We start from the raw sequence: 25991 nt of genomic DNA on the forward strand, positions 1-25991 counted from the left end.
ATTCTTGCTGCTTTTAAGATATTATTTATTAATTTATAATTGTTTAATATATTATTTAATATATTTCGATAGGTAAAACTGAAAAAAGATTATTTAACTATGTAATTACACTTGTCCAACCAAACATGACGGTGAGTTTGTCTCTTGAATATGGTTTTATTTATTTATTCTCTTGAAGGTCTTTTTCTCTATTTTATTTCATTGTATCAAAGCCAACAAGAGAATTAGGGTGCTAAAAAAGACAGTTATACTATAATTACGTTTGCAAACAAACATGTCATTGTAATTATTATACTATGTAATTACTAGGGTATATAATTATTATCCCTGATAATTACACAATCAGGTAATTACACATATCTTTCCAAATAGACCATAGGTGTTCAAGCATTATTTGATGAATATTGTAAAATCAAGCTAAAAGAGTTAGTACAATATATCAAAGTCAAGAATAATAAAAAGATAAAGAAAGACAACAGATGAGAGCTTCTTATTTCTTTCAAGTATTTTTAAGTGCATATTACATATTACATCTCACGCCTCTATTTATACTATATATATAGTAGTCTTAAACATGACATTAATCATTGAGATTACGTAGGAGGATCATGGAGGAGAAAATGCAGGTTTGGGAGTCATAAATATAAAGGTGGAAAGTAGTGGGTTTTTATCAACACAATAGAGAAGAGTAGTTGGTGTTACTTTAAGAGTTATGAATATCCATCATTTTATAATATTAAAAAAAATAGTGTTTGAATTCGAAATTTAAACTAATTTTTGAAGTCAAACTTGTATACGGTCGAAATCAGGGCAGACTGATTTGAGGCTTCTGTGGCAGTTCAAGCCCGACCTCGGTGGGATCAAAGCACGGTCCAAGGCCCGTCCTCGAAGCACTCACCTCGGTGGGATCAAAGCACGGTCCAAGGCCCGTCCTCGAAGCACTCACCTCGGCAGGGTACGTCAAAGACTCACCATGGTGTGCCTAGAGGTAGTATGAAAATCGATGTCCGTTATGGAAAGGCGAAAAATCCCCGAGGGCACACGATGAAGACTGACAGAGTCTGCAAGAATAGTACAAATCCGTACTGAGCCGTTATACAACTGTATTAGTAGAATTTCTTCGTCATTTATTAGTCATGTACTGTATTGGGATTCACCCCTCCTATATAAAGGGGACCCTTATCATCTTGTAAAGCCTCTTGGACAATCATTGAATACAATACAATATTCTCTGCTCTTTGCTAACACAATTGTTCTTCACATTTATTGTTTATTCTTTCATTGTTCATTCATTGTTCATTTATTGTTATTCATTTATTGATTATTATTAACTGCATAAGGCCATCTTTAAGGCCCTCATTATCATTAATTCTTCATCAATTATTCATTGCTATTAGTCCCATCTAGACCTCGAGGCTCTGCTCCAGCCAGTTCGAGGCCTGGCCTCGTGACCCTATTGGTTTGCATTTCTAATTTTCTTTACTTACATCTAGCATCTACTGCCCTACAACTAGTATTAAAATAAATCACGTATTTTTAGAACCATAAAATTAAATATAATTCTAGTTACCATTTTCAAGGTAAATAGTTTGGCGCCCACCTTGGGGCTAAGAATAATAATGGTTATTTTGGTGCTAGTTTTCTGATAACACAAGTTATTCTTCACACTTTTTCTTGTCCAAGAATCTCTAATTTCAGGTAAAAAATATCTAACTCAGCAAATGCACGTGAAAACAACGATATTGGGCTTCAGAGAGAAAATGGGGTAGACGTCGGTTTATCGCCGTAAAACCCGAGGGTAGCAACAGCAGATGCCGGTGTACCACCGCAAAACCCGGGGATAGCACCAGCAGATGCTGGTGTACCACCGTAAAACTCAGGGGAAGCACCAGCACAAATCGCCATCGATGTGAACTCGCAAAACGTTGTGCATGTCGATATAAGTTCCAACCGACGAGAGTGTGCACGGTGAGGAAAAAGACGTTAGTCTTCAAGTTATTTTTGAAATGTTACAAGCATAACAAGTGGCTATTGTTCCGCTACACAGTCACCAAAAAACCCCAAGCACCGTAGCACCGGAAACAGCTCCTCAAGTCGAGTAGGCGCCGGAGAGATCGAGCAACAACGGGTCAGCAACAGACCCCGCTATTATGAAGATGCCCGAGGACCTCACCAAAAGAATCGAATCAGGAGAAAAGAAGATCGAAGATAATGATAAAAGGGTGGAGATTTATAACTCAAAGGTCGATCAGATCCCTGGGGCACCCCCGATTCTAAAGGGAGTAGATTCAAAGAAGTTCGTACAGAGGCCATTCCCATCAAGTGCAGCTCCAAAGCCCATCCCGAAGAAATTCAGAATGCCCATTGTCGTGAAGTATAACAGGACTATAGACCCTAATGAGCACATCACCGCTTATACGTGTGCGGTAAAAGGAAATGACTTAAAGGATGATGAGATAGAGTCTGTCTTGTTGAAGAAATTTGGAGAAACACTGTCGAAAGGGGCTATGATGTGGTATCATAACCGACCCTCAAATTCAATAGACTTATTTGCCATGTTGGCGGATTCTTTTGTGAGGGCACACGCTGGTGCCATCAAAGTCTCTACTAGGAAGTCCGATATCTTCAAAATCAAACAGAAAGAGAACGTATCTCGTTTTCAGATGTAGCGAATGGAATTACCACCAGTCTCTGATGACTGGGCAGTACATGCCTTCACTCAAGGCTTGAACGAACGAAGCTAGGTAGCTTCAAGGCAGTTAAAATAAAATTTGATCGAATATCCCGCTGTGACCTGGGCGGATATGCACAATAGGTACCAATCAAAGATCAGGGTCGAAGATGACCAACTAGGAGCCCCATCGGGCTTAGTATATCCCAACAGGCTCTTTACAAAGGAGAAAAGGTTCACAGAAAGGGAGCCAAGATCAAACAAAGAAAGATACCAGTCGTATGTAGAAGATCGAAGAAATGCACCAAGGCATAACATGCCTCGAGATGATCGAAAGGTAGATCGAGGTTAAAATTCCTAGGGACTCATGAGTAAAGTCGGGTTCGATAGGCACACTGGGCCGGTAGAGGCACCCCGGTTATCTGAATACAACTTCAACATCAATGTCTCGGGCATCATATCGGCCATAGGGAAAATCAAAGATGTCAGGTGGCCAAAACCCGTAGTATCAGATCCTTCACAGAGGAACCCTAACTTGGTGTGTAAATATCACGACACCCACGGTCATAGGACCGAGGACTGCAGACAGCTTCGAGAAGAGGTAGCCAGACTGATCAGCGAGGGGCACCTTCGAGAATTCCTCAATGATTGAGCTAAAAACCAATTTCGGGAAAGAGAGGCGAATAGAAAAAACGAACCAGAAGAACCACAGCATGTCATCCACATGATCGTTGGAGGGGTCGACGCCTCACAAGAACCTGTTTTCAAACGGACAAAAATATCCATCACCAGGGAAAGGCGAACTCGGAGTTACATACTAGAGGATGATCTCACATTTAGCGAAGAGGACAACGAGACCTTGTCTCGGCCTCATAATGACGCACTATTAATTTCTTTTCTTTTGAATAAAATTCAGATTAAACGTGTGCTCGCGGATCCAGGTAGCTCAGACAACATAATCAGGTCGAGGGTGGTGGAGTAGCTTGAATTGCTCGACCAGATCGTACCCGCCTCTCGAGTCCTTAATGGATTCAAAATTGTGAGCGAGACAACAAAAGGGGAAATCATTCTCCCGGTCAACGTAGCCGGAAAAATCCAAGATACCAAGTTTCATGTCATCGAAGGTGACATGAGATACAATGCCTTAATTGGAAGGCCGTGGATACATAGTATGAGGGCAGTACCCTCGACCCTCCATCAAACGATGAAATTTCCAACCAAGGATGGAGTAAAAGTAGTATACGGGGAGCAACATGTAGAAAGATAGATGTTCGCGGTGCACGACATGGCACCAGCATCGACACCCTCTACATCAAAGAGGACAAAAGGCAAGTAAAAAATCAGCTAGCAACCACAACCTACATTTTTGGCTACATCCAAACGAGTGAGTAAAGGACCATGCTGCATCCCCAAAACAAGCAATTGAAATTTATCAAAGCTCGAATGCCACTATTAAGGTACAACCCTCTCCCTTTTTATTTATGTTTTATACTAACTTATTGCAGGTGTTCGATTGAGAGAAATTGAAGCGTCCTCCAGCCCGAAGACCTTGAGTTTTAAAGCATGCGTTGCGCTCTTTTTCCCTTAGACAGGATTTTATCCCGAATGGGTTTTACCAGTGAGGTTTTTAACGAGGCAACATCCATATGCTACCTAAGGAGAACTTATCAAATATTCAAGGCTTCTCTTCGATCTACCACAAATACTAGGGGGTTGGGAGGTCGCCTCTTCAAAGAACTCGAACTATGCCTAGGAGGACCCCGATAGGAGAATGGTGTATTGGGCCAAACGATCGAATGAACCGTGTCCATGTAGAATAATTGGGCCTTCGAAGGAAAAAAACATGTACGCATACATCAAATAATTGAGGAAAACTCTTTGCTTATCAAAACACTCAAAGAAATTCAATGCTTTCACGCAAAAGGCTCTGGCCAAAATCCTCGAATACTCGGGGATTGTCATCGACAGTCAGCTCGTCGAAGTCATTGAAAACTCGAATTCGTAAGACCTCAACAAGGCAATTTCGAGTTTGTAAGACCTCAGTGAGGCCGCATCGAATCTGTGAGACCTCAACAAGGCATGCCCAGTCTTATAAGACCTCAATGAGGCAATACCGAGCTTATAAGACCTCAACGAGGCGTACTCAAATTTATAAGACCTTAAAAAGGCATAACCCCAATATGAAGGCCAAGGCTATATATTTGAACTTGTAAGACCCCTAATGTCATACCCTCGATATGGACACCAAGGTCACCGCAACTGGGGGATTAAAGGCTACGACCGAACAAAAGACTACGGTCATATCAAAAGGCTCCGGCCGAAATAACGCGGCTCAGAGACGTTCGATCGCTGCCATAAAAGGCCTCCAAATACTTCAAAAATACTTCGAAAAAAACTGGTTAATCAGGCTACCCTCGACATAAGCAAATGAGCTTCAATAATATCAGCTTCGAACAATAAAAAGGCTTCGAAAACAATCAGCCTTCGATGAAAAGTTTTCAAAAACACAACCTTCGAGCGAGCCTCCCGAGGTACTCAGCTATCATCATATATCGACTCATAATCGAGGTTCTCATTTGAGCCGTCGAAGAGTCGGAAGAATATAAAACATGCCAAAGCATAATCAAAACTTCAAAAGTCTTTAGCCAAAATGAGGGAAAAACTATAACATATTATCAGTCGCATCGACCCAATCTAAAAAGATCCTAAGGGCCAATGCGTGAGAGACTAAGGGCCAGCCTAAAGAGCCTAAGGGCCAATGCGTAAGAGCCTAAGGGCCAGCCTAAAGAGCCTAAGGGCCAATATGTTGAAAACCTAAGGGTCAATGAGCTCGAGTCAAAATTTGAATCGAGGATCGAACACCGAATGATCGACTATTATCAATCGCTCATCGAGCATGAAAACCTGAGGGGTTTCTATCATAAGTACGACACATAAAACTGGTTATCGTCAAGCATCAAAATTTATTCCAAAAAGGCAAAGGGAAAACAAAAAATGACGAAAAGCAAAAATCCATATATATATATATATATATATATATATATGATAAAGTTTCACGAAGATGCATTTACATGGCTCACGCCTGGAGCCCTGACACAAAAAGGAACAAAGGAAAACCTAATCTACCACCGAGGTTACTTGACTAGACGGAGCTCCCTCAGAAGTTGTGCCTTCAACGGCCTGGTCCTCGACCCCTTCCCCCTCGGGGACTTCACCATCATCTTCATCATCCTCCAAGCCACTGGTCGATTCACTGGTGAACTATCATCGAAAGAAAGCAGAGTTGCCAATTCTTTCTATAGGGCCTTCGTCCTATCGATCTCGGCAGAAAAATACCCCCTGCATATACATCCTCGAGAGTCTGTCTCCGAGATCTCAATTGGGCATGTTACAAGGCTCAGGACAGTTTAAGCTCAGCCTCTTCGGACACCTTCCTAGCTCGAGCATTTGCGGCAGCAACATCTTTTCGGTATGAGGACATGAGCATAGCAGCTTCGGACTTAGTTGCAGATAGCTCAACAACTAGTTCAGCATAGAGAGCTTTGTACTTGAAGCTTTCTCCCCTTGCCCCTTAAAGTTGGCACTCAACCGAGGTCAGCTTCTCTCGAAGAGATTCTTTATCGGAAGACACCTTATCCATGCGTTGCTTCAGCCCAAGGATTTCAGTATCTCTGACTTTAAGCTCCTCATGTATTAGATCATCTTTTCGCTTGAGCTAAAAAGGTCAAATTAAGATATCAACCACCCAATTAACTGAAGCACAAAAATAAGCCCATGGAGTTCGTATTACCTGCTCATCAAGATCGGCCCGCTCTCGAAATATCCTCTCCAAATGAGCTCGAAGGTCACCTATCTACCCCTCCTTTTAGGCATGAAGGGCCTTGAGTTTGTCCAATTCAGAAATGAGCTTCCTAAATTCGTCCTCACAACGTGCCAACTCTGCTTGTGACTTGGAAAAGGCTTGGTTAGAGATCTTTAAGGCCTAAAAACACAGGAGAAGGGAGTCAAAAAAGCAAGAATCGAAACTCAAAATGCAGCGGTCAAATCAAGATTACCTGTTGTCGAAGCTTCTCGTCTTCTTTATAGATCAATGAGGCATCGATATCGGGGCCTTCCTCAACCCCGACAAAATATCCTTCAAACATACTATTCTCTCGGGGGGATGCCCCCACGATGGAAGTTTTCATATCTTGGGCATCCCGTATTTGCCCAGGAGAGAATGATGGGCCCACCAGAGGCTCATCTACGTTGATCACCTCGACTGGGTTGACGGGGGCCTTCTCCCTTCTGCGAGAGACTTCATTATTGATTTCTTCAGGTTAATCAACCAGGTTCCCTTCGGCACCCGATGTGTTTTGGTCATTGGTCAGCCCGAGGATTTCGTCTAAGCCCCCTTTAACAATTCCCTCAGTTAGGGCCAGGACCACCTCGGCGGCCTCAGTTCTAGCGGCATCCGGCTCAGTCACCTTTGACTCAGTAGATTTTGAGGCAGCAACACTTTTTCTCCCCCTAAGTAACAGCGGGCAATCATCACTCCCTTCGCCCTCACCACAAAGACTTTCGGTCGCCTCCCGAGTTAAGGCCACTAAATCAGCATCGGGCTTTTGAACTTTAGCCTTTTTTGGCTTTGGAGACCCGGCCGGTAATTTCTTCTTTCTCTTTTTTTCCTTAGCAGGCTTGGAGGTATCTGCTTCCGCAGGCGGGGGTTCCCTCATCAAAACGGCCTTTCCAAGGCTTGTATAGGCACAAAGGGTGAGAATACTAGCAAGAGATATCTTCTCTAAAGAGCTCAAGTATGAACAGGGATAAAATAATCACCATGATTTTTGGCCTCCCAAAGGGTCTTAGCCAGATCGCAACACACGCGCTTAGAATACGGGCAGATCGAATCAAGTCGTTGAACCCAGCCCAGGAGATTGTTGACAGTACTGGGGTACCACTCGACAGTTGTATCATCGAAGAAAGTTAATTCAAAGTCAAGAAAAGGTATTCAATCAGCGAAACATGTTTACTTACGATTTATATTCCATTTCTCGGGGAATGGCATTCTCTCAGTAGGGATCAGGTCCGAGGTCCTGACTTGGACAAAGCAGCTTATCCACCATCGTTCATTGTCTTCATTGATTCTAGAAAAAAAGTCCTTCGGGGATCAACGTTTCAGCTTAATCAGGCCACCTCGGTAAAGTCGAGGGCTATACAGTCTAATTAGATGGTCGAGGGTAAAAGGCATCCCCTCAACCATGTTTGAGAAATACCTATAACAATACGCCAAAATGATGGATAGATTTGTCCAAGTGTCACCTGATATTGGCTGCAGAAATCGAGGACCACTGGATCTATCGATGGTAAAGAGGTTTCTACCGGACCTAAGGTGAAAGGATATGTGTATACACTGAGGAAATCGTCCTTGTGCTTGGTTATGTCTTCTCCTCATGAAGGAATCTCTACTTACACCGCCTTCCCCCAACGACAGTCGACCTTCACCTTCTCGATTTTAGTTATTAAACGGATATATCAAGACATGGGTTCTCATCGTCCCGGAACAGAGGAGAGGTTTTCAACCTGGAAATTAGTAGATGTATCACAACACCCGGGAGTACACTCCTCGATACTAGGAGGAACTACCGATTTACCTTTAGTCATTCGAGAAGACGACGAAGCTTTTTCCTTTTAAGGAACAGTTAGAGGTTTTTCCCATTTCTAAAGCGAAGGATCCGACAAAATGAAAAATGTCATTAGAAAAGAACAGGGAGAGTCCAAGGAAATCGAAAGGGGCTAAATGAGATCTTGGAAGCACTAAGGGAGTAATATAGTCAAAGTTATGGGGTCTTGTCTATTTATAAAGGTCGTTTGAACGTGCTGAGGAAGCCAAAAGGCCGACCGTTGGCTGCCTACAATTAATGATTTTGAGAATTGTACCAAAGAAACCCTTCAGTCACTTCAACCGCTTACGTCATGATGTTGCCGTCAGAACCAAAGCGTAGGGAATCGGATTATCCGAAGTTATTAAGAACAATCTACGAGTTGGGCTCGAGTAGTCATTCACTCGGTTATTAAAGCCCAAAGGCCACCCGAGTTCGATCCAGTTCTCGCTCGGGGACTATTCATAAAGCCTCAGGGCTATCTTCACTTCAAGTTCGAGCAAAAGCTCGCTCAACTATTAAGTCCAAAGGCTACCCGAGTTCGAGCCAGTTCTCGCTCGGGGACTATTCATAAAGCCTCAGGGCTATCTTCACTTCGAGTTCGAGCAAAAGCTCGCTCGACTATTAAGCCCAAAGGCTACGCGAGTTCGAGCCAGTTCTCGCTCGGGGACTATTCATAAAGCCTCAAGGCTATCTTCACTTCGAGTTCGAGCAAAAGCTCACTCGACTATTAAGCCCACGGACTACCCAAGTTCGAGTAGGTTCTCACTCAAGGACTATTTATAAGGCCTCAGGGTTATCTTTATTTTAAGATTGAACAAATTTTCGCTAAATACGGGCTGTCCGAGTTCGAACAAACTCTCGCTCGGGGGTTACTTGTAAAATCCTAAGGGCTATCTTTATTCTCAGATGATCGAGCAAATGCCTGCCCAGTTGCGCAATCTAAAAGATGCTTTAGTTCGAGAAGCTTACCACTCGAGGACTATCAGCGGGGCCTAAAAAGGCTAGGCTTTATTTCAACAATCTAGATCCTGCTCTCACTCAGTTCGGACCTAGAAGTCCCGGCGACCTAAGTTCGCATCAAATCAATACAGGCTTAGTCTAAGGGATAGCAGAGAGATCCAAGGAATGTCATATTAACCATTTAAAAACCTAAGGGTTTATTATGGCTGGGTCCAGTATTCGGACCGATTGATAAAGTGATACAATTGGATTTCTCACAAACGAAGGCAAAATGGAGTCCAACACAAGCTGAAGGCAAAATAAGGAAACTCATATATTAATAAAAGACGATTACAAAGGCCCACGAGGGGTCCTCACACAGAAACAAAGAAGCAAAAAACAACAGCTGAAAATCCTAATCTACTTTCGGGGGTATATCCTCGGGAGCGACATCTTCGAGAACCGTTTCCTCGGGGACCCCATTTCGGTCTTCTGAGCGTTGTCTTCGAGAACCTCCTCCGAAGCAGCAATAGATGAGGAAAAGGCTATAGCCTATCAAAGAGCAAAAGCTTTTAACAAGCAAGAAAAATTGTGGCCCGGTAAAAAAGCTTGGCGAGTATGGGTCTCGTCAGCACTACTATTGTGAAGCCACTTCTTGATACATTGCACCGGTGTGGGATGCAAAAGCTAGTAAATAGCACTACCTCACTCCATGGAAAGAAAAAGGAGTGAAGCGCCACACCAGGTTGAAGTTAAGAGAGATGAGCAGCGGTTTACAGTCCATATATCTTCTGATGCGGGAAGAGTTTGAGGCCTCTCTCTCATTATTTCGGAACAACAACAACAACAAAAACAACAACAACAACAACTTAGTATAATCTCACTCAGTGGGGAAAAACCCTGAAAAAGAGCCATGGCGTAACTGACATAGCTGTTGCCGTATGACCTTACGATCACGGGTTTGAACCATAGAAATAGGAGTTAGGGGAGGATGTAGAGAAGGAAAGGGCTAAAAGCTGTTGAAGAAAGACTGAGTGAAGTCTTGCCTCAAGCAATCCCCATTTATAGAGAGATAGTAACGTAACCGACGACGCAATCAATGCATTTGGGAAAACGTATCAACGACGCAATCAATGCTTTTGGGGAAACGGATCGGCGGCGCAATTACCGCTTTTGAAAAAATGAACCGGCGGTATGTTCAATGCTTCTAGGGAGACGAACCGATGGGATGTTTCAGTCACCTCGAACGCTTACGTCACAAGCATGACATCATCATGAGAGGCTCGAGAAAATTGAGGTCAAAGTCGTTTCATATCATTCTATTCTAAGAAACGTGGGGACTATCTGTATATGGTCGAAATCAGAGAAGAACGATTTGAGGCTTCTGTGGTAGTTCAAGCCCGGCCTCGGTAGGATCAAAGCACGGTCCAAGGCCCGTCCTCGAAGCAGTCACCTCGCAAAGGTATGTCGAAGACTCACCATGGTTTGCCTCGAGGTAGTATGAAAATCGATGTCCGTTATTGAAAGGCAAAAAACCCCCGAGGGCACACGATGAGGACTGACAGAGTCTGCAAGAATAGTACAAATCCGTACTGAGCCGTTATACAGCTGTATTAGTAGCATTTGTTCGTCATTTATTAGTCATGTACTGTGTTGGGATTCACTCCTCCTATATAAAGGGGACCCTTATCATCTTGTAAAGCCTCTTGGACAATCATTGAATACACTCACATTGAATACAATACAACATTCCCTGCTCTTTGCTAACACAATTGTTCTTCACATTTATTGTTTATTCTTTCATTGTTCATCCATTGCTCATCCATTGTTCTTCATTTATTGCTCATTATTAATTGCATAAGGCCATCTTTGAGGCCCTCATTATCATTAATTCTTTATCAATTGTTCATTGCTATTAGTCCCATCTTGACCTCGAGGCTCTGCTCCAGCCAGCTCGAGGCCCAGCCTCGTGACCCTATTGGTTTGCATTTCTAATTTTCTTTACTTACATTTAGCATCTACTGCCCTACAACTAGTATTAAAATAAATCACGTATTTTTAGAACCACAAAATCAAATATAATTGTAGTTACCATTTTCAAGGTAAACAAAACTCGTTTTTGAATGTGACTTATTTTTTTTCTTTTTCTGAAAGTTATATTTTGTGAGTAAACTATTATGCTCTTTTATCCATTTTTTGTATTCATAGGAGGTAGCATATTGGTTCCTCCAGGCATTTAATTTAATTTGAGAATAGAATTCTTTTTTATACATTAATCATCTATTTGCTCTAGGAAGGCATAGCTTGTAATAGTATTTTTCGTGTAACTTTTAGATGTCTAATCCTCTCTATAATACAAGTCTGTGGGATGATTTCTTTCGAAATATAAGTTTAGATGAGCTACGATACAAAATTAAGGTCTATTAATTTGTGACAGAAATATAGGATTTATATTCTAGAGTTCTTTAAATACAAAGTACTCAACTCTGTTTATCACATTATTTGTTTTTCTTTTTAACAAATTTGGCAAAAGGCGTCATAAATATTTTTAACTAGTAAATTTGCTCGCGCTTCGCGCGATCGTTAAAAAAAAATTAAAATATGGCTAAATAAGTAACGGCATATAAAAGAAAATCAATCTTTACTAATTAAAAATTTCTTGATGATTTTATTATGAACTATTACAATGGATAAATGGCCTATTAAAATTGGTAAAAGTAAATTAACATTAAAGTCTTTTATACAAATAAAAGTTAAAATTTCATCTATACTCACTTGAAAATGAAAGTCGTAACTTCAGATATAATGCCTCCAGCTTCATTTAAATGAAGTGAATCCTCCCTATTATTATAGTACTACTTAAGAAACAAAAAAAAAAAACTTTAAATAATAATTTACTAACTAACATAAAAAATTCAGTTTTTGTCTTCTTAAAACAAAATAGGAAAATAGAATAAAAGGAGAGGATTATCAGAAAAACTTTTACATATAGAGAGTATATCAAATTGATTTATTTTGTTTACTATCATAAAGAGTATATAGCTATTAATGGCGCTTCACTTTGACTAATATGACTTCACTATTCTCAATCTCTACCTCAATTTTTGTATCCTTGTATCCTATCACAAAAATAACTTTGCAAAAATAAGTTCATGTAGAGCATTGTGGTGCCCATCAAATATTATTACAGGTCAAAGATTTATCTCTTAGCCTTCAAATTAGTTTCATTTGCAATATATTGATTTATTTATTTTTTTACTGAAAAGGGGTTATAGCTGTATGATATGAAAGAACCAATTTCATGTTGAGCATAGTATCAGTTCTTTGGTTATTATACAATTCATCATATGCAATTTTTAAAGCAAGAACCAAATACAGAAATGAACACCTGTCTCAGAATATACAATTAATAATAAAAGCTATGGTGACAACATTTCTAGCAAGGGAAATATACACTGTAAAAATCAAGCGTGTGGCACCAATAATTTTATCTCAAGGCAACTCATACGTATAAAAACTGAACTTATATTAGTGCTTCTAGTGTGTCCGCCTTACGTAGTGTTGGAGGAATATAACTACATTACATTTGAAACTCTTATCAAGCTAACCCTGAGTCATTCAAATCCTTTTTCATTCTAATTTAAGTACAAAGGAAAGTAGGGATCAGTCAAATTCTCTTTATTCTAATTTAAGTACAAAGGAAAATAGAACTTTTTAACAGCCCATGGAATAAAAAAAAATATCAGGGTTCTAACGAATCTGAGGAGAGCTAGCTACCATAATTAAACCCAGTGGTCAACCACAATGATACATGGTCCATGAGTTTTTTCTTGACCTTACTGCCAAATATCAAGCAAATGGAGCAGTGGAGTCCTGCTCTTCTTCGTTACGTCGCATTTTGTTTCTGCAATCCTCCTCACAAGCAAATTTGAGCCCCAAAAAATCCAACATGACCCAAGTATAAATGACCAAAAGGATTAATGCAAGCAATAGATTAAAAAGGGAGAAATTGTCTCAACAGCACTTATGTACTCACTACAAAGAAATCCTAAGCCAAGATAAAATTAAATATATATCAGGTATACATCTACAGAAATTTGCGTGAAGAACCTTGAAATCTTAGAGTTAACATAGTAGTAATATATCGAGTACATGTCTACATAGACAATTGTAGGAAAAATAAAATTCATTACCACCAATAATGAGAATCAGGAAGAGCAAAAACATAAACCTATAAGCACAATAATACACTTACAGAAATTAAACTCAAAAAAAAAAAGAGAGAAACTTATGTCACAAATGCAGAGTTAAAAAGATTTAGATGCATAAATCACGTGTTTGAGGCCAAATACTTGCCATACTCAAAACTTGATTCTTCAGTATTCCTACAAAATACCAACATCAAAATTTCTCCAATAAATCTGAAACAACAATAGGAAATAGTCTTTCTTTACAAAAAAAATTTTGGTTTTCAATGGTCATGATAAAACAGCTACAATAACAACCACAAGAAATTGAACATAAAAAAACTAAAAGGGTCTATATAAAATAAAGCCAGACGAAAAGACCAAAATGCTTAGTTACCTCTTTCAATTTAAAGTTCTGGCAGTTACTGTGTGAAATATTTTAAGTAGGGGAGGGGAAAGTAAAAGAACCAAAAATCTTTTACGACGGCAAAATGAGATGGGAAAAAGGCAAAAAGAAAAAAAAAAGGAAAAATTGATAAATAACATTCACGAAGCTGATTGAGCAAACAGATCATACAGAAAATAAACATCTTAATATCAATGCATAAAATGTTAGATGAAAAATCCATTAAGCGAACACATTCAAGAGTAAGCAAATCTCACAATGGACAACAAAATAATCAAAGATACAATCTTTTTTACTATAAACAAAACCAAAATGAAGAAAAACCAAGAATATAAGATACAGACATACATTTTTTAAATTTAAATAATTTTACATCTTTCATGAAAATTGAACTATACCAATTAGAGTTGGTCATTATACAGTTACCTTGGAGAAGAAATGTGGGGAGGGAGATAGTCGTTGACCGGTGGTTCTTCCTTTCTTTATAATTTGTTTGTTCCCTCTTGCAACAATCATATAAGTACAACTTCAATACAGTTATTTAATTGAGAAATACATAAAGTCAAAAACCAAACAAAGGTGAAGCTTTGTACATTCAGATCTTTCTGACCGACGATATTAGCGTTCTGCCATGTTGATTTCTTCTCAGGCTTGATATGGTTGTTGGATTGAATTTTTCTCCTTTGTTGATTGTTGATTTATTCTGTATTTTTGGAAGCGTTGGGATTGAAGGCATTTTGTTGATAGTTAATTTATTTTCTGTGTCTAGTGAAATAGAAGATTTTGGTTTGAAACGTTTCCAATGAATTTTGAAACGCTCCTTCTCTAATTAGTTGTTATTATGATGTTGTAACTGAAACTTATTTATTTATATTTAGTAATTGAGTTTATTGTGTGAAAATTTAGAGGAAGAAGTCAAAAAAATAAGAAAAAAAGATAAATAGAATTCCTACACTATGGATATGCCACATCATCTTGTCAAGTCCCTCCTTTATATATATATAATAAACAGTCGTGATTTATAGTATACTCTCTGACTCGTTTTGTATACAATGCTTTATTGGACCTATGTTTAAGATGCTATTTTGAGTAGAAGAATGATAGAATAAATAGTTGAAAATTTATTTTAATTATAAGAACGTCTCATCACAGTTTAAAACTTTAATTTCAATATCAATTTAAAATTTTAAAAGTTGTAAATTTTTTATAGAACAATTTTTCAATAAGATATCTATGAAATGATATTAAATATCTTAAGATATCTCAAAACTAATTGAAGTGTCGCTGATTGGGACATATAGAAAGTAGAAACGGGCATTCCCTTTACTCCTTCCGGTCTATAATAAGTAACTTTTTAGCCTTTTCATTTTGGTCCAAAATCAGTATCTTTTTATATAATCAAGAAGGAATTAATTTTACAACAACAACAACAACAACCCAGTATAATCCCACACGTGGGGTCTGGGGAGGGTAATATGTACGCAGACCTTACCCCTACCCCGAAGGGTAGAGAGGCTGTTTCCAGGAGACCCTCGACTCAAAAAGCAACAGAAGCCGATATATTAGTACCATAAAAATGCATAATAAAATAACAGCAATACAATAATAGCAATACAATAGATATGAAATACATAATACGACATACGAAAAAGATGACTGGTATAGTAAGACTAGCAGGTAAAGCCCTGCATCAATAGATGACCAATGACATTCTTAGTCTAACTCCTAACCAGCTAGTCTCACTCTATTGTGATGTAGAAATATTTACAACTCTCCCCTAACCTACAACCTTAATACTCGACCTCCATAATTCCCTGTTAAGGGCCATGTCCTCAGTAATCCGAAGTCGCGCCATGTCCTGTCTGATCACCTCTCCCCAATACTTCTTAGGTCGTCCTCTACCTCTCCGCGTGTCCACTACAGCCAGTCGCTCACACCTCCTCACCGGTGCATCAGTGCTCCTCCTCTGAATGTGCCCGAACCATCTGAGTCTTGCTTCCCGCATCTTGTCCTCTATGGGGGCCACGCCCACCTTCTCTCGAATATCTTCATTCCTAATCATAAGGTGGATTTATCAACATTAGATAATCCCTTGTTAGATAGTGAAATTAAGAGAGCAATCTTCTCTTTCAAACCCTTTAAAGCGCCTGGGCCGGATGGCCTACACCCTTTCTTTTTTCAAAAATATTGGCATATTATTGGAAATTCAGTGCAAACCTTTATTATGATATCTTCAACACCCAGCAAATCCCTCATGACATTAACAAAACATATCTTTGTCTAATTCCAAAGTTTCCCAATACAAACAATATAAAAAACTTTAGGCCAATCAGTCTTTGAAATACAATGTACAAGACGGTCACAAAAATTCTTGCAAATCGTCTTAAGCCCTTTCTGGAACAAATTATCAGTCCCTTCCAAACAAGTTTTATGAAACATAGAAGAGCCTCCGATAATGCCATTATAATTCAAGAGTTAATTACTAACTTTAAAAAATCAAAAGGGAAAATGTCACGACCCGAATTTTCCACCATCGGGTGTCGTGATGGCGCCTACTATCGGAGCTAGGCGTGCCACACGATCCCATAATATCATATATAAGTGGACGGCGTGCCACACGATCCCATAATATCATATATAAGTGGACGGCGTGCCACACGATCCCATAATATCATATATAAGTGGACGGCGTGCCACACGATCCCATAATATCATATATAAGTGGACGGCGTGCCACACGATCCCATAATATCATATATAAGTGGACGGCGTGCCACACGATCCCATAATATCATATATAAGTGGACGGCGTGCCACACGATCCCATAATATCATATATAAGTGGACGGCGTGCCACACGATCCCATAATATCATATATAAGTGGACGGCGTGCCACACGATCCCATAATATCATATATAAGTGGACGGCGTGCCACACGATCCCATAATATCATATATAAGTGGACGGCGTGCCACACGATCCCATAATATCATATATAAGTGGACGGCGTGCCACACGATCCCATAATATCATATATAAGTGGACGGCGTGCCACACGATCCCATAATATCATATATAAGTGGACGGCGTGCCACACGATCCCATAATATCATATATAAGTGGACGGCGTGCCACACGATCCCATAATATCATATATAAGTGGACGGCGTGCCACACGATCCCATAATATCATATATAAGTGGACGGCGTGCCACACGATCCCATAATATCATATATAAGTGGACGGCGTGCCACACGATCCCATAATATCATATATAAGTGGACGGCGTGCCACACGATCCTATAATATCATATATAAGTGGACGGCGTGCCACACGATCCCATAATATCATATATAAGTGGACGGCGTGCCACACGATCCCATAATATCATATATAAGTGGACGGCGTGCCACACGATCCCATAATATAATTCGAAACATCTGATTTTGTAAGGAGAGTCCCATTAGGGGAGAATAACAACTCAATACCTTTAACCCGGCAAGGGTACAACTAACAGCCCAAAATATCCCGACAAGGGAGAGTATATATATCGGTCTACACATCCCGGCAAGGGAGTAATCACAACACATTCTCTTTTTAAATCCATTCTTCCTCAACTAACACATTCATGTTCGAGCTAACACTCCAAAAGTACACCAATCACAATTTTACCTCAACCGTTCACATTATATGAAACTCATCAAATAAACAAGGAGGTTGTGTCACGTTATTCGAATTAAAAGCAATTAAGACTCACGGTCATGCTAGACTCCGGTGCATAGATAACCGTCACCATGCCTATACACCGTACTCCACATTAGCAAGTAGCAAATAACATCCTAATCCTATTCCCTCAAGCCAAAGTTAGAACAAACACTTACCTCGAATGCTCCAAACTCAACTCACGCTTCTAGTATAGCTTTACCTCTTGATTCCACCACCAATCCGCTCGAATCTAGTCATAAGTTACTTAATTACATTAATAATTACTAAATGAATCACTCCCCATGCATGAAAATAAATTTTACAAGGTTTTTTTTTTCAAAATGGTCAAAAACACCCCCGGACCCACGTGGTCGAAACTCGAGGTTCGGACCAAAACCTGGTTACCCATTCTCCCACGAGTCCAAATATATGATTTGTTTTGAAATCGGACCTCAAATTGAGGTCCAACTCCTCAATTTGTAGAAAACCTAGGTTCTACCCAAAACACCCAATTTCACCCCTGAAAATCTTTGATTTGAAGTTGAAATTATGTTAAAGATGTTAAGGGATAAAGAAGTTAAGTTAGAAATCACTTACCAATCGTTTTGGAGAAGAAAAGTTGTTTGGAAAATCGCCTCTTAGGTTTTGGGTTTTTGAAAAGTTAAAAATGACTGAGATTTTCCGAACTTGTATACCTTTCTGAGGACCTGGCGCGGACCGCACAAAAATGTTTTGCGGCCGCGCCGAGTGGGAGAAAAATTGGGGCTTCTCTGAATCCTTCCAGCGCGGACCACACTGTTTTGGTGCGCGGCCGCACTGGTTAACCTGAAACCCTAACCCTCAGACTCAGCCACGCGGACCGCACAGAAATGCATCGTGGCCGCGCGGCTCCAGCGCAGACCGCCCGGAAATGACCGCGGCCGCGCGGAAATGACCGCGGCCGCGCTAGTTTCTGCAACACCTGAACCTGCATTTTCTTAAGTCTAAAACCTCTCGGGCCCTACTCAAAACTCACCCGAGCTCACGGGGCTCCAAACCAAACATACATATGATCTTAAAAACATCTTACGGACTCATTCGTGCGATCAAATCACCAAAATAACATCATATACATAGGATCAAGCCTCAAAACACATGATTTTTCTCTCAACTTTCATAAAACTCGAATTCTCCACTTTAGTCCGAAACACGTCATATGACGTCCGTTTTTAACCAAACTTTACAGATAGTGCTTAAAACATATTTAAAACCTGTACCAGGCGCGGAACCAAACTACGGGCCCGATACCTATATTTTCTAACTCATTTTCATTTCAAGTTTTCATATCATTTTCAGAAAAACAATTTCACACAAAAATTCATTTCTCGGGCTTGGGACCTCGGAATTTAATTCCGGGCACACGCCCAAGTCCCATATTTTTCTACGGACCCCTCCGGGACCGTCGAATCACAGGTCCGGGTCCGTTTACCCAAAATGTTGACCGAAGTCAATATTATGCATATTAATATCAAAATTCATCAAATTTTTCACATAATTCACATATTCTAACATAAAAACTTTCCGGCTATGCGCCCGAACTGTGCACGCCAATTGAGTCAACTAAAAGCGAGGTTTTCAAGGCCTTGAAAGCGCGGAACAAGGAAGAACTACGGTGATGACCTTTCGGGTCGTCACATTCTCCACCTCTAAAACAACCGTTCGTCCTCGAACGGACAAAAGAAAGAAGTACCTGAGTCAGGAAATAAATGAGGATAACGGCTCCTCATATCAGACTCGGACTCCCAGGTCGATGCCTCAGGAGGCTGACCTCTCCACTGAACACGCACCGAAGGAAAACTCTTCGACCTCAACTGTCGAACCTGCCAGTCTAGTATAGCTACCGGCTCCTCCTCATATGACAGATCCTTGTCCAATTGGACAGCGCTGAAATGTAACACGTGGGCTGGATCGCCGTGATATCTCCGAAGCATGGATACATGAAAAACTGGATGCACGGCTGACAAGCTAGGCAGCAAGGCAAGTCTATAGGCCACCTCTCCCACACTCTCAAGAATCTCAAATGGGCCAATGAACCTAGGGCTAAGCTTGCCCTTCTTCCCAAATCGCATCACGCCCTTCATAGGCGAAATACCCGCTCCCCAACCATGAAAGCAACATCTCTGACCTTGCGGTCTGCATAACTCTTTTGTCTGGACTGAGCTGTACGAAGTCTATCCTGAATAATCCTGACCTTGTCCAAGGCCTCCTGAACCAGATCCGTACCCAATAATCGAGCCTCTCCCGGCTCAAACCATCCAACTGGAGACCGACATCGCCTACCATACAACGCCTCATACGGAGCCATCTGAATGTTGGACTGGTAGCTGTTGTTGTAGGCGAACTCTGGCAAAGGCAAAAACTGGTCCCACGAGCCTCCAAAATCAATGACACGGGCTCGGAGCATGTCCTCAAGAATCTGAATAGTCCTCTCAGACTGACCGTCCTTCTGGGGATGAAATGTTGTACTCAACTCAACCTGGGTGCCCAACTCTCGCTGAACCGCTCTCCAAAAATGCGAGGTAAACTGCGTACCCCGATCCGAAATGATAGATAGCGGCACCCCATGAAGGCGAACAATCTCCCTGATATAAATCTCGGCTAACCTTTCGGACGAATAGGTGGCTGCAACAGGAACAAAATGCGCTGACTTGGTCAGCCTATCAACAATGACCCAAACTGCATCAAACTTTTTCCGAGTCATCGGAAGTCCAGTAACGAAATCCATCGTAATCCTCTCCCACTTCCACTCGGGAAGTGCAATCCTCTGAAATAGACCACCAGGTCTTTGATGCTCGTACTTAACCTGCTGACAATTCAAACACCGAGCCACATGCACAACGATGTCTTTCTTCATCTTACGCCACCAATAGTGCTGCCTCAGATCCTGATACATCTTCGCGGTGCCCGGGTGAATAGAATACCGAGAACTGTGGACCTCTGCTAAGATCAACTCTCGAATCCCATCAACATTGGGAACACAAACTCGCCCCTGCAATCTCAATACACCATCATCATCTAAGGTTACTTTCTTGGCACCTCCACGTTGTACCGTGTCTCTCAAGACACACAAATGGGGATCCTCAAACTGCCGCTCGCGGATACGCTCTAATAGTGAGGAACGAGCAACCGTGCAAGCTAACACTCTGCTAGGCTCAGAAATATCCAACCTCACAAGACGATTGGCCAAGGCCTGAACATCCAAAGCAAGCGATCTCTGGCTGACTGGAATATAAGCAAGACTACCCATGCTGGCGGACTTCCTGCTCAATGCATCGGCCACCACATTGGCCTTCCCCGGGTGGTATAAGATAGTAACATCATAATCTTTTAGCAACTCTAACCACCTCCTCTTCCTCAAATTCAACTCTTTCTGCTTGAATAGATACTGAAGACTCTTGTGATTAGTGTAAACCTCATACGTCACGCCATATAAGTAATGCCTCCAGATCTTCAAGGCATGAACAATGGTTGCCAACTCGAGATCATGAACCGGATAATTCTTCTCGTGGATCTTCAACTGCCTCGAAGCATAGGCAATGACTTTGCCTTCCTGCATCAACACTGCACCAAGCCCAATACGAGATGCATCACAATAGACCATATATGGCCCTGAACCTGTGGGCAAAACCAATACCGATGCCGTAGTTAGAGCCGTCTTTAGCTTCTGAAAGCTCGCCTCACACTCGTCCGACCACCTGAACTGGGCACCCTTATGGGTCAATCTGGTCATAGGGGCTGCAATGGATGAAAACCCCTACACGAACCGACGATAGTAACCTGCTAATCCCAGGAAACTCCGAATCTCCGCAGCTGAAGCTGGTCGAGGCCAGTTCTTGACTGCCTCTATCTTCTTCGGGTCTACCTGAATACCTGTTGCTGATACGACATGACCCAGGAATGCGACCGAACTCAACCAAAACTCGCACTTTGAGAACTTAGCATACAACTGACTACCCTTCAGGTTCTGAAGAACCACTCTGAGGTGATGCTCATGCTCCTCCTGACTGCGGGAGTATATCAGAATATCGTCAATGAAAACAATCACGAACCAATCTAGATAGGGCCTGAACACTCGGTTCATCAATTCCATAAATGCTGCTGGGGCATTGGTCAACCCAAATGACATGACCAAAAACTCATAATGCCCATACCGAGTACGAAATGCTGTCTTAGGGACATCAGACGCCCTAATCCTCAGCTGATGATAACCAGATCTCAAATCTATCTTCGAGAACACCCTCGCACCCTGAAGCTGGTCGAATAAATCTTCAATCCTCGGCAGTGGATACTTATTCTTAATTGTAACCTTGTTCAATTGCCGGTAATCGATGCACATTATCATGGAACCATCCTTTTTCTTAACAAACAACACTGGCACCCCAAGGCGAAACACTGGGTCTAATGAAACCTTTCTCAAGCAAATCCTGCAGCTGTTCCTTTAACTCTTTCAACTCTGGTGGGGCCATACGATATGGCGGGATAGAAATGGGCTGAGTGCCCGGGGCCAAATCAATACAAAAGTCGATATCCATGTCGGGCGGCATACCCGATAAGTCTGAAGGGAAAACCTCAGGAAACTCCCGAACAACGGGCATAGAATCAATAGAAAGGGCCTCCGCGCTAGAATCGCGAACATACGCCAAGTAGGCCAAACATCCCTTCTCGACCATACGCCGAGCTTTCACATACGAGATAACACTACGGGTACAATGACCAGAAGTCCCTCTCCACTCTAAACAGGGTAAATCTGGTAAGGCTAAGGTCACAGTCTTGGCATGGAAATCTAAGATAGCATGGTACGGGGATAACCAATCCATCCCTAATATAACATCGAAGTCGACCATGTCCAAAAGCAATAAATCAACACGGGTCTCAAGACCCCCAAACACTACGATACAAGAATGATGAACTTGGTCGACCATAATAGAATCACCCACCGGTGTTGGCACATAAATAGGAATACTCAACGAGTCACTAGGCATAACCAAATAGGGTGCAAAATAGGACGACACATATGAATACGTAGATCTGGGATCAAATAGCACAGAAGCATCCCTATCACAGACCAGAATAGTACTTGTAATCACAGCATCTGATGACTCAGCCTCTGGCTTGGCTGGCAAAGCATAACAACGGGGCTGGGCCCCACCTCCCTGAATCATATCCCTGGGACGATCTGCTGCTGGCTGACCCCTACCTTTAGCGGTCTGAGCTCCACCTCTAAGACCTCTACCTCCACCTCTATGTCATCTACCCCCGCCTCTAGCTGGCTGGGCAGGCTGTGGGGCAACTGGTGCCTGGATCATCGGGCGAGGACCCTACTGCTGCGAGCTGCTGGAAGCTCGAGGGCAATATCTAGCAATATGACTCACATCGCCGCAAGTATAACAAGCCCTCGGCTGCTGAGAATAACAAAGTGGTGGTGCACTGATAGGTGCTGATGGTGAAATGAAGAGCTGCTGGTCAGAATACTGCGGTTGAGAACCACGACCACCTGGTGTACCATGAGAAACCTGGAGAGATGACTGAAAGGGCCTCGAAGGATGGCCTCTACCATAAGAATCCCTACCTCCAGACGAGGTACTACTGAATCTACCAGAATGATGGGCTCTCTTATCAGACCCATGACCACCTCCCTGAGCAAGTTCCATCTCTATCCGGCGGGCACCATCTGCCGCCTCCTGAAATGAAATCTCACTACCGGCACTCCTGGCCATCTGAAAACGGATCGGCTGGGCCAACACATCAATAAACCTCCTCACCCTCTCTCTTTCGGTGGGGAGTATCACAATGGCATGACGAGCAAGATCAATGAACCGGGTCTCATACTGGGTGACCATCATAGGACCCTACTGGAGACGCTCAAACTGCCTGCGAAGAGCATCTCGCTGAGTAACTGGAAGAAACTTCCCCAGAAATAACTCTGAAAACTGATCCCAGGTCAATGATGGCGACTCTGCTGGCCTGGCTAAACAGAAATCCCTCCACCAAGTCTTGGCGGATCCTGCCAGGCGAAAAGTGGCGAAGTCGACCCCATTGGTCTCTACAATGCCCATAGTCCGTAGAACCTCATGACAGCTGAATATGAAATCCTGAGCATCCTCTGAGGGGGTGCCACTATATGTGGTTGTGAAGAGCTTGGTGAAACGATCAAGCCTCCACAAAGCATCCGCGGACATAGCCGCACCATCGCTGGACTGAGCCGCAATACCTGGCTGGGCTGCCACAGCTGGCTGAACTGCCACGGCTGGCTGAACTGCTGGAACCTGAGCCTGAGGAGCTACCGGCTCTGGAGTACGAGTATCGGGAGTCTGAACTCCTCCCCCAGCCTGAGATGTGGCTGGAGCTACGGGAAGCAAACCCGCTCTAGAAATGCCCTCCATAAAGCCTACCAGTCGGACCAAAGCATCCTGAAGCACTGGAGTGGCTATGAAACCCTCTGGGACCTGAGCTGGGCCCACTGGAATAGCTGGGGCCGGAACCTCCTCCTCAAAATAGACCTGAGGCGCCGTCGCTGGAAATGCTGCTCGGGGCTGAGCTCTGCCCCGACCTCGCCCTCTGGCACGACCTCGCCCTCTGCCCCTAATAGGGGCTGCTGCTGTGGGCTCAGGCTGTGGCGCGGTAGAAGAGGAAGCACGTGTCCTCGCCATCTGCGAAAGAACAGAGTGGAAAGACAATCAGTACTTGAGAAATAGAATCGCACGACAAGAATGAACAAGGTGAAGTTTTCCTAACTCAGTAGCCTCTGCGGGATAAATACAGACGTCTCCGTACCTATCCCTCAGACTCTACTGAGCTTGTCCGTGAGTTGTGAGACCTAAGTAACCTAGTGCTCTGATACCAACTTGTCACGACCCGGATTTTCCACCATCGGGTGTCGTGATGGCGCCTACTATCGGAGCTAGGCAAGCCAAATATTTAAAACACCTTTCCTGCTTTTCTTCAAACAATATAATAAACGAGACAAAATTTAAGCGGAAGTTTAATACACATCACTACCCAAGGTCTGGTGTCACTAGCTCACGGACTACTACAGAATACTACAAATAATGTCTGAAAGGAAATACATCATGTTTGTCTGATACAAGATGAACAAACGATAAACATGGAAAGGGACTTCGGCCTGCGAACGCCAGCTAGGCTACCTCGAGAGTCCCTGGACTGAAGATAGCTCCCAGAAGTCCTACTGCTGAGGTCCGTAAGCTGCTCCCTGATCTGTGCACAAAAATGCATAGAGTGTAGCATCAGCACAACCGACCCCATGTGCTGGTAAGTGTCTGGCCTAACCCCGGCGAAGTAGTGACGAGGCTAAACCGGACCTACCACAATTAACCTGTACAGATATATATACAAGTTCAAGAAAAAAACAATAACAAGACAATACAAAGTAAAACTAGGAGGGGAAATGCTATCGGGGAGTAACAGGTAAAAATGAAATATCGGAAATAAATAGAAGAAACTTCGGTTCCCATGATATATAAATATATATATATATATATATATAAGTGGACGGCGTGCCACACGATCCCATAATATCATATATAAGTGGACGGCATGCAAATTTTTGTATGAATATTTCTGTGCATAATTTGCCAAAATTGTATTGTAACTATTGAGTTTTAGCCTACAAGGTGAGAGCCCAGGTGGTGTTAAATTGTGATTCGTTACTTCGGGTAAGTAATTATAAGATCCCCATGCCTTGTTGTTAGTAATCTGGAGGTTTGAAATAAAATTTTGTTAACATGAGGTTAATTGGCGTTGTTGTAATCTATTATGAGCAACCATTAAGACCAGAGATGTGGTTATGGTCATACATATGGTGCGTTTTATGTCAAGGTATCATTGTGATAATGCCGTGCTTGTAATGCGGAGATTAGTGTTATTGATATATACTTTGTGTTGCGTTGTTGGGTTGTGGACATGTTGTTAGGAGTTGTTTTGGTGTTACTCTGACAGGTGGATATGCCTAATTACAAGGGAGACTCTGCCGAAATTTCTGAAAAATTTGGGAGTTAGAAAAATTTGGGATATTGAGATGTGCAAAGAAAGAGATAAGTTACATTATGTGTTTGAAGACGGACTCTTCTTCTCATTTAAGGACGAATGGCCCTAAGTGGGGGAGAATGTAATACCCCATATTTGATGGGTGCATAGGCACGAGTTTCTATAGCCAGTCGGGACTAATATCGTGTGTTGACGTAAAAATTGGACCTTTCTAGAAATGATTGGAGTGTAAGAAATTTGGTCTTGAAGTTTACGAATATGGATAAAGGAAATGATCTCAATTGAAATGGTGTTGTCGGACTTATGTCGAATGTGATAATGTGGGATCAACTGCGAATAATTGTGTAAAAGTAAAATCATCAATTTGGTAACTTGAGAATAATTCTTAATA

The 25991-nt window shown here is 42.0% G+C and overlaps 1 long non-coding RNA gene across 1 annotated transcript; it reads right to left on the reverse strand.

The window, feature by feature from the left end:
- Nucleotides 1–12918: 12918 nt before the first annotated feature.
- LOC104249431 (uncharacterized) lies at nucleotides 12919–14663 on the reverse strand. Its single transcript, XR_716747.2, has 2 exons — nucleotides 14442–14663; nucleotides 12919–14350 (listed from the first exon to the last, which is right to left on the reverse strand). It is a non-coding gene; the product is annotated as an uncharacterized lncRNA (long non-coding RNA).
- Between the last annotated feature and the right edge of the window lie 11328 nt (nucleotides 14664–25991).

Source organism: Nicotiana sylvestris, chromosome 11 (assembly GCF_000393655.2).
Source record: "Nicotiana sylvestris chromosome 11, ASM39365v2, whole genome shotgun sequence".
NCBI classification, from domain to species: domain Eukaryota; kingdom Viridiplantae; phylum Streptophyta; class Magnoliopsida; order Solanales; family Solanaceae; genus Nicotiana; species Nicotiana sylvestris.